This window comes from Halictus rubicundus, unplaced genomic scaffold (genome assembly GCF_050948215.1).
Source record: "Halictus rubicundus isolate RS-2024b unplaced genomic scaffold, iyHalRubi1_principal scaffold0215, whole genome shotgun sequence".
NCBI lineage: Eukaryota > Metazoa > Arthropoda > Insecta > Hymenoptera > Halictidae > Halictus > Halictus rubicundus.
The window spans coordinates 1,657-14,096 of NW_027488756.1; the positions used below are offsets into that span (position 1 = coordinate 1,657).

Genomic DNA, 12,440 nt, shown 5'->3' on the forward strand with positions numbered 1-12,440 from the left:
TCAATTATAGGCGGAGTAATTACATAACTTTCGCACTGAAAACTGATGGATTCCCAGGAGCGAGGAAATGGTTATTTACCATGCGTATATCTCCGTAAAAAATTTTTTTTCAAAAATCTGACTTTGGCACATCATGCACGCACTATTAGGCTATACAGAAATAATTTTTTTTTATAAAAATCGAAAATTTATAAAATGGACTTTTTGCCGCCTTGGCACCACTGTGCGCCGTTTGTCCCGGGTGGACCACGTTTCGCGCGGCCGAACGTGGCCCGGCTTCACGGTCTGTAAAAACCCGCCGTTGCCCGGGTTTTTCTCCCGTCGGACGGGCCGAAAATCAGGGCAACGTGACACCGTACAAATTCGTTATTTAATACTAAGATAAAGCTACGAATGGCGTGTTTCAGCAAGAGACTCGAAGATGGACGCTTCTTTTGTTGACGTGCCCATCCTGCTGTGCTCCCTCCTGGGTCTGCTCGTAAATGGGTTCAACCTGCTCGTGATCCTGTGCATACACAAAGAGGTAAATATTTAAAAAATAGAAAACTCCATACAAATACTATATAACTATTACTATAAGGACTGCCTATTACAGTGAAATCTCGTTGTTTGTCAGTCCGCCGTTTTTACTGACAAGATACGAAATCGGAGGTTCTCGCCGAGCGTCCCATTTGAACTACACAGGGAACGCTGGAAACCGTCGTACCCTCTTCAAGTCATAAGAAACCTATAACTTGAAAACGCTACTGACGTGAAAACGGCGAAAACAGCAAAGGTCAAGAGCCGTCGTCGCCGAGAAGTGTGGCACACATTGTCGGCTATATCGGTGTGAGACCAGAAGACTAATCGAATCCAGTTACAAAACTTCTTTATTTGTCATTATTTTTTTTTATGAAACTTTTACCAACATATTTACCAACATGTTTCTGATTAAAACTAAACCAAATATGATTTAATTCCGATGATATATACTTGTGTAATGGACGATGAAATATGTAGGACGATTGTGTTGTGTCTTGACATGTTCTATGCCTTTAGTATAATTTCGTGGTTAGATCGTGCATAACTCACAGACGATAATCGTCCGTTCGCTGCACCAGATATCCGGTGGGACATATCAAACGCCCTGGTTGGAAATTATGGAGGTTGTGTCTGACATGTAATTGCTTCGACAGCACATATACTAAATTTGGAACGATACAGAGAAGATTAGCATGGTCCCTGCGCAAGGATAACACGCAAAATCGTGAAGCGTTCTGTGCTGTTGAGTACTCGCGTGATCCAGGCACACACCCTTTAGAGAAAAAGTGGAAAAATTGCCATTTTTCACGATTTTCGGCTTAAAATCGCAATTTTTAATCGTTTATAACTCGTAAACGAATAAGTCAATACCGGTGAAATTTTCAGCATGGACATAATTTATTCGAACGAATCAAATACATTCTTTAAATTTTCAATACAGGCTCAGATAAAAGAGCCTGAAAAAATCAACTTTTACTATTTCTTTTGCGATTCCGACCAATTCAAATTTTTTTCAAAAATTTTTTACACCTCGTCTAATAAACTAATCCTTCTAACTTCTCAATAAAATTCAAGTCATTTGATCTAATTTTTAGAAAGTTATGTTGCTTGAAATAGTGTAGACTCAGTTTTGCTCGTTACTGTAAGTAAGAAGTGGCCGCACAATGCACAGATAGATGGATAGATAGATTATAATAGATAGATACGTTATAATAGATAGATAGATTATTACTGTTTTTTTTTTCCCCGCGGGGAACAGAATTGCAGTCAATCACAGTCCCAGCAGACAGAGGCAGTGAACGTCCGGTGGTTCGACCGCCAACGAATAAACCCTCAGATGAAGAATTATTATGAATTATTATGGACATCCGATTATGTCGCACGAGGAGAAGTAAAAATAGGATTAAGATATATGTTAAAAATTCTACGCAGTAAGGTAGCACGAGAAACGACTCCAACTTTTCTTCCTGCAAGACACGCAGATGAAGTTCTCAGTTTACACGCTGAGAACAAACAGGAAAGGTGTCCAAATATGCCAAATTATAAGAAAAGACGCCGACTTCATGGTAAAAAGATCCTGTCGGCGTACAGCTGACTAGTCAGGAGACATCAAGAAGATAAAAAGATGCAAGGTAGAGACTCCTGTGCCAGCATCTTTGAAAAACAAAGGATTGTGCATCTTATAAAAAGGGGGACCAACTCCTAAAATTCAGTTATAAATAGTCAGTCAGTCAGTCAGACAATCGTGAACAATCAGTTATTCAGTCATAGTCAATAGTCCAGTAGTCTCTTTTGAAGTTAAAATAGTTCGTTCAGTTGTTTCGCGACAAACCGTTTCAAAGACCAGTGTCAGCAGTCGGAGTACATTGTAACCGAATCCGAACCCGTGATCACGGTAATATTAATATTATTATTATTATTATTATAATCAAACTATTTGTAAGCACTCCAGTATATGCGCTATATAAACCATATTTGTAAAATCAAATTTGTAATCTCTGATTCAGAACCACACTTTGAATAAATCAATAATTTTGTTGTTTTCAAAATAAGGGTACAAAGTTATTTAAACGAGCCTCAATTTCCCGAACCATAGCCGGTGTATGCAGGTAGGTTCGAAACTGCGTCCTATCCTCTTAAGATCGTAATTCATACCACTTGGGACGTAACACTATCAAAGCTTGCGAAGGAGTATCTTTGTGTTATGACAACATCTGTTCCTTCCGAAAGAGTATTCTCAAAGACTGGCGAAATAATTAGTAAAAAAAAGAAATAGATTAAAAGACAATATAGTGAATAAAATATTGCTTCTTAATATGTACAAAATAAATCCTTTATTATGTCTATTTCGTACATATTCGCTTTATCTACGTTTTTTTCTTGCCGAAATGTTCCAGTATTTCCACTCGCGGCATTTCTATACTCATGTCAGGTCCGAAATCACAGTCAAATTTAAAGCATCGAGATATTTGAAGGAATCATTTGGCAATCGATACATATAGTATAGAAACAGCTTATAGTGATCAGGAATAAATAACTTCTGTGAATTTGATTGCAAAGTGAAAAAACATTGACCACTTTGACTCGATAATTTCATACCTTACTTCATATATTAATGTATATATATAAGGCGCTAAAACTCAAGGAAGGTAAAGAATATATTTCACAGAAGTCATAAGGAAACACCAATCCCTACGACCCATATCCCATAAATTCCAACTTCAAGAAAACAAGATCTATTCAAATTAAAACATTGATAAAGAAATAATGAGAAAATAACTGCGAAATTTCTTCTTAAGGGCCAGTTTTCCCAGGTGGCCTTGAACAATCGATAGTACCGCTATAACGGCCACTCGAAGAAGCTAAATAGTAACATTTTCGTCCAGTATGGGGAGCTGGGTGCACTTTCCACATTCAGTGTCGAGTGAGAGAGAAAAAAAAAAAAAAAGAAATAAAAATATATATATAGGAAAATGTGCAACTTAGTACGTAAGTCAAATCGTTATGTATATAGGTATAAGGGAAACATATATTTGCGGCTAATGGGTCCGAGTGGACTCAAGTCTTTGTATTATTGTTGTTAATATTAATAGCAATGAAAATAAAAAAAAAAAAAAAATTCAGTGTCGAGTGGCATTTTCCGAGTATACTCTCTGATTCGATCGCATGATCTCTGACAATAGAGGCGATCTGAGCATGCGTGGTCCACATCGTAAACGACGGCGCTGGCGTAGCTTCGTTCGAACAGCCGTGCCTCGGCACACTCACACACCACCAGGTCGGCGTGTACGTGTACCGATGAGAATAGCAAGGGTCCGGGATGCCGCTAATCATTCCTCGATCGTGCAAAATGGCAGAGTTGGGCAAAATATTTATCTAAATAAAAATTTCGAATAACTAGTAAAAGATAAAAAAAATTTTTATTCCTTATTCGAAGGTTCAAGTAAAGAAAGTATCTTTATTTGATGTGTATCGAATAATTTTATTCGACGAAAAAAGATAATTTTTTTTATTCGAAGCGGATTTATTCAAACTTCGAATAATTTTTTCATCTTTTATCTTATACCTCGTCTGTGGTGTAGCGTTCATTTCATAACTTTAATTTCGTCAATTTTAAACTGTCCGATATTTTGATAAAGGTCCTCGTATTCTTCAAATTTTGAAAAATGTTCCTGCCACGAAAACATTGCATTTGTCTAAAACAATTGCAATAAATAAATGGTGAAGAAAACATTTTTTTTATTTCAAATGACAACGTTTTTAACGTACCGTACACTCCGGACTGCACCGGACTGTGTGTGCATTTGAGAGTAAAACTGTCGCGAGTTGCTCTCCAGAGTCAAATTCGTCAGTGTTTTATTATGCACGAAAGGAATAGCCCTCTCCGGTAGCAAATACTTCCGATGCTACCGGAGAGTGCCATTCCTTTCGTGCATAATATGTAAAACACTGACGAATTGACTCTGGAGAATAAGTCGCGACAATTTTACTCTTAAATTGGCACGCATCCTTAGAGTGTATGTAGACTAAAAATGTTGTCACTCGAAGAAAATGTTTTTCCACCGTTTATTTTGCAATTGTTTGAAACAAATGTTCCTGCTTTCGTGGCAGGAGCAATTTAAAAACTTTAAGGGAAATGAGGAACTTTCTCATAAAAGCGGACAGTTTCAAATTTCCGTAATTAAAGTTATTTCAAGTGAACGCTGCACCGTGACATACAGCTTCCGACGGCAGGCGCGCGGTAGAAGCAGCGGCCGGACATCTTACCTACGTGCAGCGTTCACTTAAAATAATTTTAATTCTCATTAAATTGTCAGTAATGGGGACACTTTGCGCTATCTCCCCATTCTTTTTCAAATTTTTAAGAATATTCCGGCCATGAAAATATTGCATCTGTTTCAAACAATTGCAAAATGAATGGTGAAAAAAACATTTTTTTCAAATGACAACATTTTTAGTATACTCTCTTACGTTATCACTATATGCTCCCAAAAACTCATCTTTGATCTTTGTCGATTTGTTAGTTCTAGCCGTATAATTTAATGAAACAAGAGTGACACTTTCTTACTTTTCTGTAAAATCATGAAAATCCTTTGAGACTTGTTCATAGGTGACTACAACATATTCAAATTTGAACAAAATGCGAAACATTGCTGCAACAAGAGTCCGATTTCGCGTGGAATGATCCTTATAAGAACAAGGTGAGAGCATATCGTTTCATAGAGGACGAAATACAGAAAGTTTCTGATACAATCGAACGAATCAGTTCGAGGGAACGGCGAGAACGTCCGCGACGTCGGCCATTGTGGATGGAAATCATTTTCCTTAGCCTCCGCCGAGGAATAAAAAGTCATGTGCAGCTCTGAAGACGCAGGGAATCGAATCGCATAGTTATCGGATGCACCGGCCAGCCTCGTTTTCATAACTTACCTTGGCCGGGAAACCATGGCGTTGTGAAAACAATTAGTTAATGGGACGCGGGCCAAGTTTACAAGCTGATCGAGTTACGTTTAATAAAGTCAGAGAATTTTAAACTTTCGTCACTTGCCCGGTTCGATCTATCGCTTGAAATTACCGGTCGAATTAACGGGGCTTTTAGGGGTTGTAACCCCCGACGAATTAGATCGGGTTAGATAAACGTGGAAGTTCGTGTCATCTATTAACCCTTAACACCCCAACGTGCTTCTGTATCATAACTGACCACTACTGTCCAAAATATGGCGAGTGTATAATCGATTAATAAAATGGCTTTTAGCAAACAAATAAGATCTATCGGTTTCTAGAAAATCGAAATATGCTCAAGTAGTATGCTCGACGATTATACGGTTCACACACAATTACAGACGTATTTCGCGCGTCCTCGTATCTCCGGGAGATAAAAATGAATTTCTTCATCCCCTCAATCAAGAAAACCACTTGGGAGATCCTTCGTTTTTACGCGAACAAAGGTGGCTGCTTTGCGGGAAGTTTTTTGACGGGAAATTAGCGGAGATGTTGACACCGTTGTTGCTCGTACATCTTACTTTTTTGTAATAAGGAATGCCATTGTGCTTAAATAAAAAGAAAAATTAAAATCGACTTTTACGGATGTTGCACGCAATTTCGCGCAGGAAATAATTCCAAGATATAACGAAAGATAGAAATGTTTCTGATCGGTGTACGTTAGCGTACCGTTTTCATTATTTTCAACCGATCCGTCGGAAACTACCTTTAAGAAGTTCAGCTATCTTCTTTCCTGCAATAACCCCAAAGAAAATGATTATATCCGGCTTTTCAGATTGATTTCAATTATATCTACACTACAAAATTCAATAGAATGGAGTAGAATTTTTCTTGATTTTAGATCTACAAAGTTGCTACCACTGAAAATAAGATTTCGTGGGGTTTATTAAAGTTTGACTACAGAAACTGAAAATTGCCCAAACATCCGCAGTCCATCGACAAGAATCACCCGCCATAATAAATAAAATATCTCGTTAAGCATCGCGTCCGTGATGAGAGGCAAAAAGCACATGAATTTTTCACACCCCCCAAAATAGAAGGACTCGGCAGTTAAGGTCAAACGTCTCTCGTCGTTCTCATAAGGTCATCGAAGTTGAGATGAGTCACAAGTGATCGAGGGCTGGTTTGTCGATCGCCGGACAATTTCTGAATTACCGAAATTTGGAAGTACAGTGAATTTTCGATATATGTCAACAACACGGGTCTTGCCAGTGTCATCACCATTGTTGCATTTCGATAAGAAACTTTCGATTCTTGTATCGAAAACCTTTACAGAAAATAAAATTGTTCTAAATAAATAATAAGTTGATCGTAAAAAATAGAAACAAGATGAAAATGTGCCTGTTCTTTCAACAACTTTCATAAATTGAAAATAATATTCTCCAATTTTTCTAACACCTTCACAATTTAGCTTTCCAGTTTCCATTTTTCTATAAATGCACAAAATCCACAGCGAACAAAAATTAGCACTTAACGATGTTTGTTTATTGCCCGTTGTTCAATTCCATTTTTGACAATCCACTCTCGACAATCGCGTTCGATACGGTGTTCCACGGATTCCACGTCGCAATTAACACGGGCCGGAAGTCACCGCGCATAATTTTGCGTAAGGAGAGTTAGACACTGTCAAATGGCGGAAGACGAACACTGCGGGCTTAATTGTGATCCTTATTGGGCCCACCGTGAAATATGGAACAAGAAGCGGATCGCGTGTTATTGTATGCGCCTCGTATTCGGGCGCACACGATCCCGGCCGACGGGATATAATACCCTGCGGGAATAATGATTCCCCTCTGTGACGCAAATTTTTCGAGCGGAGAATGAAATTCGAATTTTTACGGATAAACAAGAAAGCCCGTCACGTGCGCGATTTCAACGGGAATATCTACATATGTCGGGTATGCAAACAAGAACTTATTCATCCCATTCTTCCGTTTGTTTCAAACGCCAATGCAACTCGATGAATAAATATGAACTTCCCGGAACATGCGAAAAATCCCTCGGCGAAATAGTCAATCGAAGTTTTCTTGTGAGGTTTAAAGCAAACGCGAAGTATTCGTCAAACAATTTGATTATTTATTAAATTATTTCTTAATCTATTTAATAATCAGAATAATTATTCTTAGAATACGATAGAATTTCGTGGCTTGATTTCGAGAAATATTGTAATCGAATACCGTTGTCTGGCCCTCCGGAATTTTAATTAAAAATTCCGTAAAATTAACAGAGCTATGGCACGCGATCAGTTCATGCTCCTACGATACTCAGCACGACACGTAGAACGTAAAACGCGTTGTTTGGGACAATTCTAATTTCTTAAAATCTCTATTAACAGTTAGAATTTCTAACAACGATGATACTATTAAAATAAATTGGGAGAGAAAAAAAGAAGAAAGCTGCATGGAACTGGAAGAGGGAAACGGTAGAGGAAGTCAAGGAATTCTGTTATTTAGGAATAAAGTTTGAAAGCAACGGAAAGATAGCAGGTCACGTAAAGGAAAGGATAAAGAGAGCGAACGTGGTCCTAAATCAAGTATGGGGAATCGGCGAAAGGAAATTTAAAAATGATTTTAAAATGAGAATGTTTCTCTTTGATACGTTGGTACTGGGGGTACTCCTATACGGGGTAGAGCTATGGGGCTTTAAGGAGAGAACAGAAGTAGAAAGGATTCAGCTGAAATATATAAAGTGGACACTTGGTTTGGACGTGCGTACCCCAGGATACTTGGTAGTGGAAGAAACAAAAAGGGCGAGGCTTAGAGTAAAGGCAGGAATTAGGGCATGGAAATACACGGAAGGAGTAAGAAACAGAGCAGGGAGGAAGATAGTCAAGGAATGTCTGAAGGAAAAGGAATCAGGGAAAGTTCAGGGCGAAAGCGGGAAAGAAAGGGAGGAATACTTAAAGAGAAACGGATGGAGCCAAGCAGGGGTGGAAGAGATGATAAGGCTAGAGATGGAGGTAGCGGAGAGGCTAAAGGAGAGAGACATTGAGGTACAACGGCAAGAACAATATACAAGGATAGAGCAGTCAAAATATAACAAAAGGTACAAGTTTATAAGAGTGGCAGAGTTACCAGAATACCTAAGTAAGGAGGGAAGAGGGGAAAGTCAAAAGTTAGTAGCCCAAGTAAGATGCGGAAATGCAGAAAACTGGAACAAATACTGGCTGGGAGACGAAGCAAGAGAATGCGACCTGTGTGGGGACAGGTATGGCAATCTGGAGCATCTAACAAGAGAATGCAGGGAAATGGAGGGAAGGATTAGGATGGAGGACATAGTGAGTGGGAGGATAGATACAAATGTTGAAGCGCGGCTTCAAAAGTTCAGGAAGAAGAGAGATAAGCGAGCAGAAATATAAAGGTAATATAAGGAAGCGTAAACCAAAGATAACAGACTAGGAAATGGTGCAATAATCAGAATAAGAATAGGAACAGGCAGAATATAGGTAGAGTAGTCAGGGTAGGGATGGGTGAGTCGAAGAGGGAAGGGGGGAGAGAGAGAGAGAGAGAGAGAGAGAGAGAGAGAGAGAGAGAGAGAGAGAATTAATGCGTGGATAAGATAGTTATTTTTTGTATTCATAGGTTATTGTAAACCGAGTCCAATTCTTGGCCGTAAGGCTGAATAAAGCAATATTATTATTATTACTTTTTATAATAACTTTTATCATAACAATAAATTTTATATAACTTTTTCCTCCGTGAAAATGTTCTGCTCGGCTTCGTTAAGGAGTTATTAACGAAAAACGCGGGTCAATCAGAGCGCGGATACATTGAAAATTTAAAAAAATATTTATTTCAATTCTTCCGTAAATGACCATGGGATTTCGCGAGATTGGAAATAAAATAAAAATCACGTTCGCAACAAATGACGCGTTTATTTTATCGCGTTTTGTGTATAATCGCGTGGATGGTCTATTTGCCCGTTGGCCGGAAATATCCGCGCTTATTAAAATCGAAAATTTAACAGATTACATGTTTACGGAGAGAGAAGAGTCATCGAGTCGTTCGGGCGAAATATTAATCAATATATTGCGAATTTTAATGCGAAAGAAATATCGCCTGCGTTCGTTGAAAAATACAGAGACCAAATTTATTTCCCTTTTAAATCGTTTATGCGTTTCTAGATTTTCTAAATGCTTCTATACTGTTTTGCGTTTGATCCATCCATTTTTAACACGAATCTATAAAATCCTCGGTCTTGTTAATCATTGTTCGTTTAGCCTGGGATGAATAATCGTTCAAAATATAATGTTTTAAATTCGATGCTCTCAATGGGCTGATACAAAAACCTTTTAAATTCCACGAATTTGAATGTGAAGATATTTAATCTCCCGATCAAGAGCTTTCGACAGAACGTAACAAATCCGATTTTACCGTTTCCATTCGCGGGATTGGCCAGCAGGGACACGGTAGGAATCAGTGTTAGTTGTGGCCAATAATTTCATTGTTACGTTTTCAACGCCGTAAGGAAAAAATCGGCTTGATACTCCGCGTTTTTCAGCTACAGTGAAATTTTATCTTCGACTTTTCCTCGTTTTTCATTCTACATTACCCCCGGTTCTGCTTGGTAGCGTTCACGTTCGTGTCGGCCCCACCCCCTCTGCCCTTCGCCGTTACGTCAGAGTAATAAGTTTCAGGAGCCACTGCTCGATCGCTGGTCGTTTAATCGGCTGCGAAATATCGGAAATTGTTACATGCTTCTCGTATGCTGATTTATTTTATTTCTGCCCCCATCGATTGGCTGCCTCGATTTTACAATCACTAAATAATATAAATCCGTTTCGAAGAGGATACGTTGAGCAACAGTATCCGCTTCGTATTTTCCGCATTTCTTCACAGGTGAGGAGAGGTGTTAGCTCCACTTTTGCCAGTTCCACTATCATAATTTTTCCAGCCACGAGGCTCAGGGACAAACAGTTTCTCTGGAAATAAAGCATCGCCTCCGGAAAGGGCAAATTTTTTCGTGCAACACAGGCACGCGCGGTTTGCTAGAGTCTTACACAGAATGTATGTCGCGGTGTGTACCACCCACGTGCTCTCAGCAAATACCACCCTTTTCTTCAGTGAGAACAGAAGCATCCCGGTGGTAACAATATCGCTACCCGCTAACCGATACTACGTATCGTACCTTTGACAGCGAAACTGTATATACGTGACATCCTTTCTTCCCACCCCTGCGACCGTCAGAGATGAGAACCGCGCCAAGGGAAGAGAATTTAGGGGGAGAATTGCTTACGGCGTTTTTAATACGTCTGATCGCCATACGGTTGACCCCTCGTGTTTTTGTTCTCTTCTGGCTACGACTTATTCCTCGTCGGTCACTCGTGACTCCTATTTAATCTGTGAATCATTGGTAGGATGATAGAAAACATGATGATGGGCTAGAAATAGTTAACGCATTGGTTACCAGCGGTTGTTTTGGCAATAGACTTCATCATATGATATTGTTTAAGATGTCCTTTTTTAAAATGTGGTGTCATATACGGTCGGTAAAATATCGATAGAAAGAGAAATAATTACAGTAGAACCTCGCTTCGTCGACCGTCATTTATTGCTAGAACTCCTCGTCCCTTTCATACTCACAAGGGAACATAATCAGATGCGAAAATCCGATTTTGATGAAACTTGTGGGAGCTTATAGTTCTTTGAAAAATATTTCACACTTGTTTTTTTTTTATCGGCAACCATCCACTTTGAAGGGGTGAAAACAGCCCTCAAAGTTGGCGGTCAAAACCATATTTTTGGAGATATCTCGGAAACCAGAGGTCCAAAAAATTTGAATTTTTTTTTAAATTGTGTGTTTTTCACACTTTTTTTTTTAAAAGTTTGTTGTTTAAACAATATATTAAAAATTTGATTTTTTTGCGGCGCGCCGTAATTATAATTAGCACCGCGTCACGCTGCTACCTGCGCCACCTTCTTTCGCTACTAATAAAATAATAAACGACACATAACCCAGTGGTATTGTTTAAAATACTATACAGGTTTATACTAAATGCTTATATTTCGATAAAACCAGCCAGAATTCCTTCCTACGCACGCCAGGCGCAAGAATATCTTCCATTATGCATAATTATTGTTAAATGGCAAAAAAAAATCCTGAAACATGTACCCCCTATTTTGGATCAAAGATCACACACCCAAGTTTACATTAAAATGAACTAACAATAAATAAGGGAAACTGAAGAAAAATCAAATTTTTAATATATTGTTTAAACAAGAAGCTTTTGTTAAAATTTTCTTGCGCGACTACATTTCCCATTGAAAAACACACAATTTAAAAAAAAATTCAAATTTTTTCGACGTCTGGTTTCCGAGATATCCCAAAAAATATGGTTTTAACGCCCGAGTGTATGGTTGCTGATAAAAAAGCACGTGTCAAATTTCTTTCAAAGAACTATAAGCTCCCATAAGTCTCATCAAAATGGGATTTTCGCATCTGAATATGATCCCTTGCCAGTATCGCCAGATAAGGTGAGGCAGCACAAATTGACGGGAAAAAGTTACCCTCTGTCTGCCAGTACCGGATTAGTCAGATATAAAACCCGTCATGTTACCGGGGGCTAGAACTTTCTGTGAACAATATTTTTTAGTGTTGGTGTTAATTTTTAAAACATAAACGCATGCTCTTCTGTGTAAAAAAGAGATATTGTACATACATAGTACAAATTAAAAAGTACTAACATAGCTATATTTCAGATGTCAGTTTTATTTCGGTATCTATTTCAGACGTTAAAACCACGTCTTGAAAAAGACGTCTTTAGGGGAGTCATATCGTCGTCATTTATTTCAATAATTCATCATAGATTTGAAGATACGAATTTTGGCCACGAACTCGGCCGAATTCGCCACTGTGCGATGGCTGGCAACTTGAGGTTGTACTCACACCCGAGTCGGAGCTTTCGTTGACACATGTTT

The 12,440-nt window shown here is 38.6% G+C and overlaps 1 non-coding gene across 1 annotated transcript; it reads left to right on the forward strand.

The window, feature by feature from the left end:
* The first annotated feature begins 1,163 nt into the window (after positions 1 to 1,163).
* Positions 1,164 to 1,266, forward strand: LOC143364040 (U6 spliceosomal RNA). Its single transcript, XR_013083970.1, has one exon. It is a non-coding gene; the product is annotated as a U6 spliceosomal RNA (small nuclear RNA).
* The last annotated feature ends 11,174 nt before the right edge of the window (positions 1,267 to 12,440 follow it).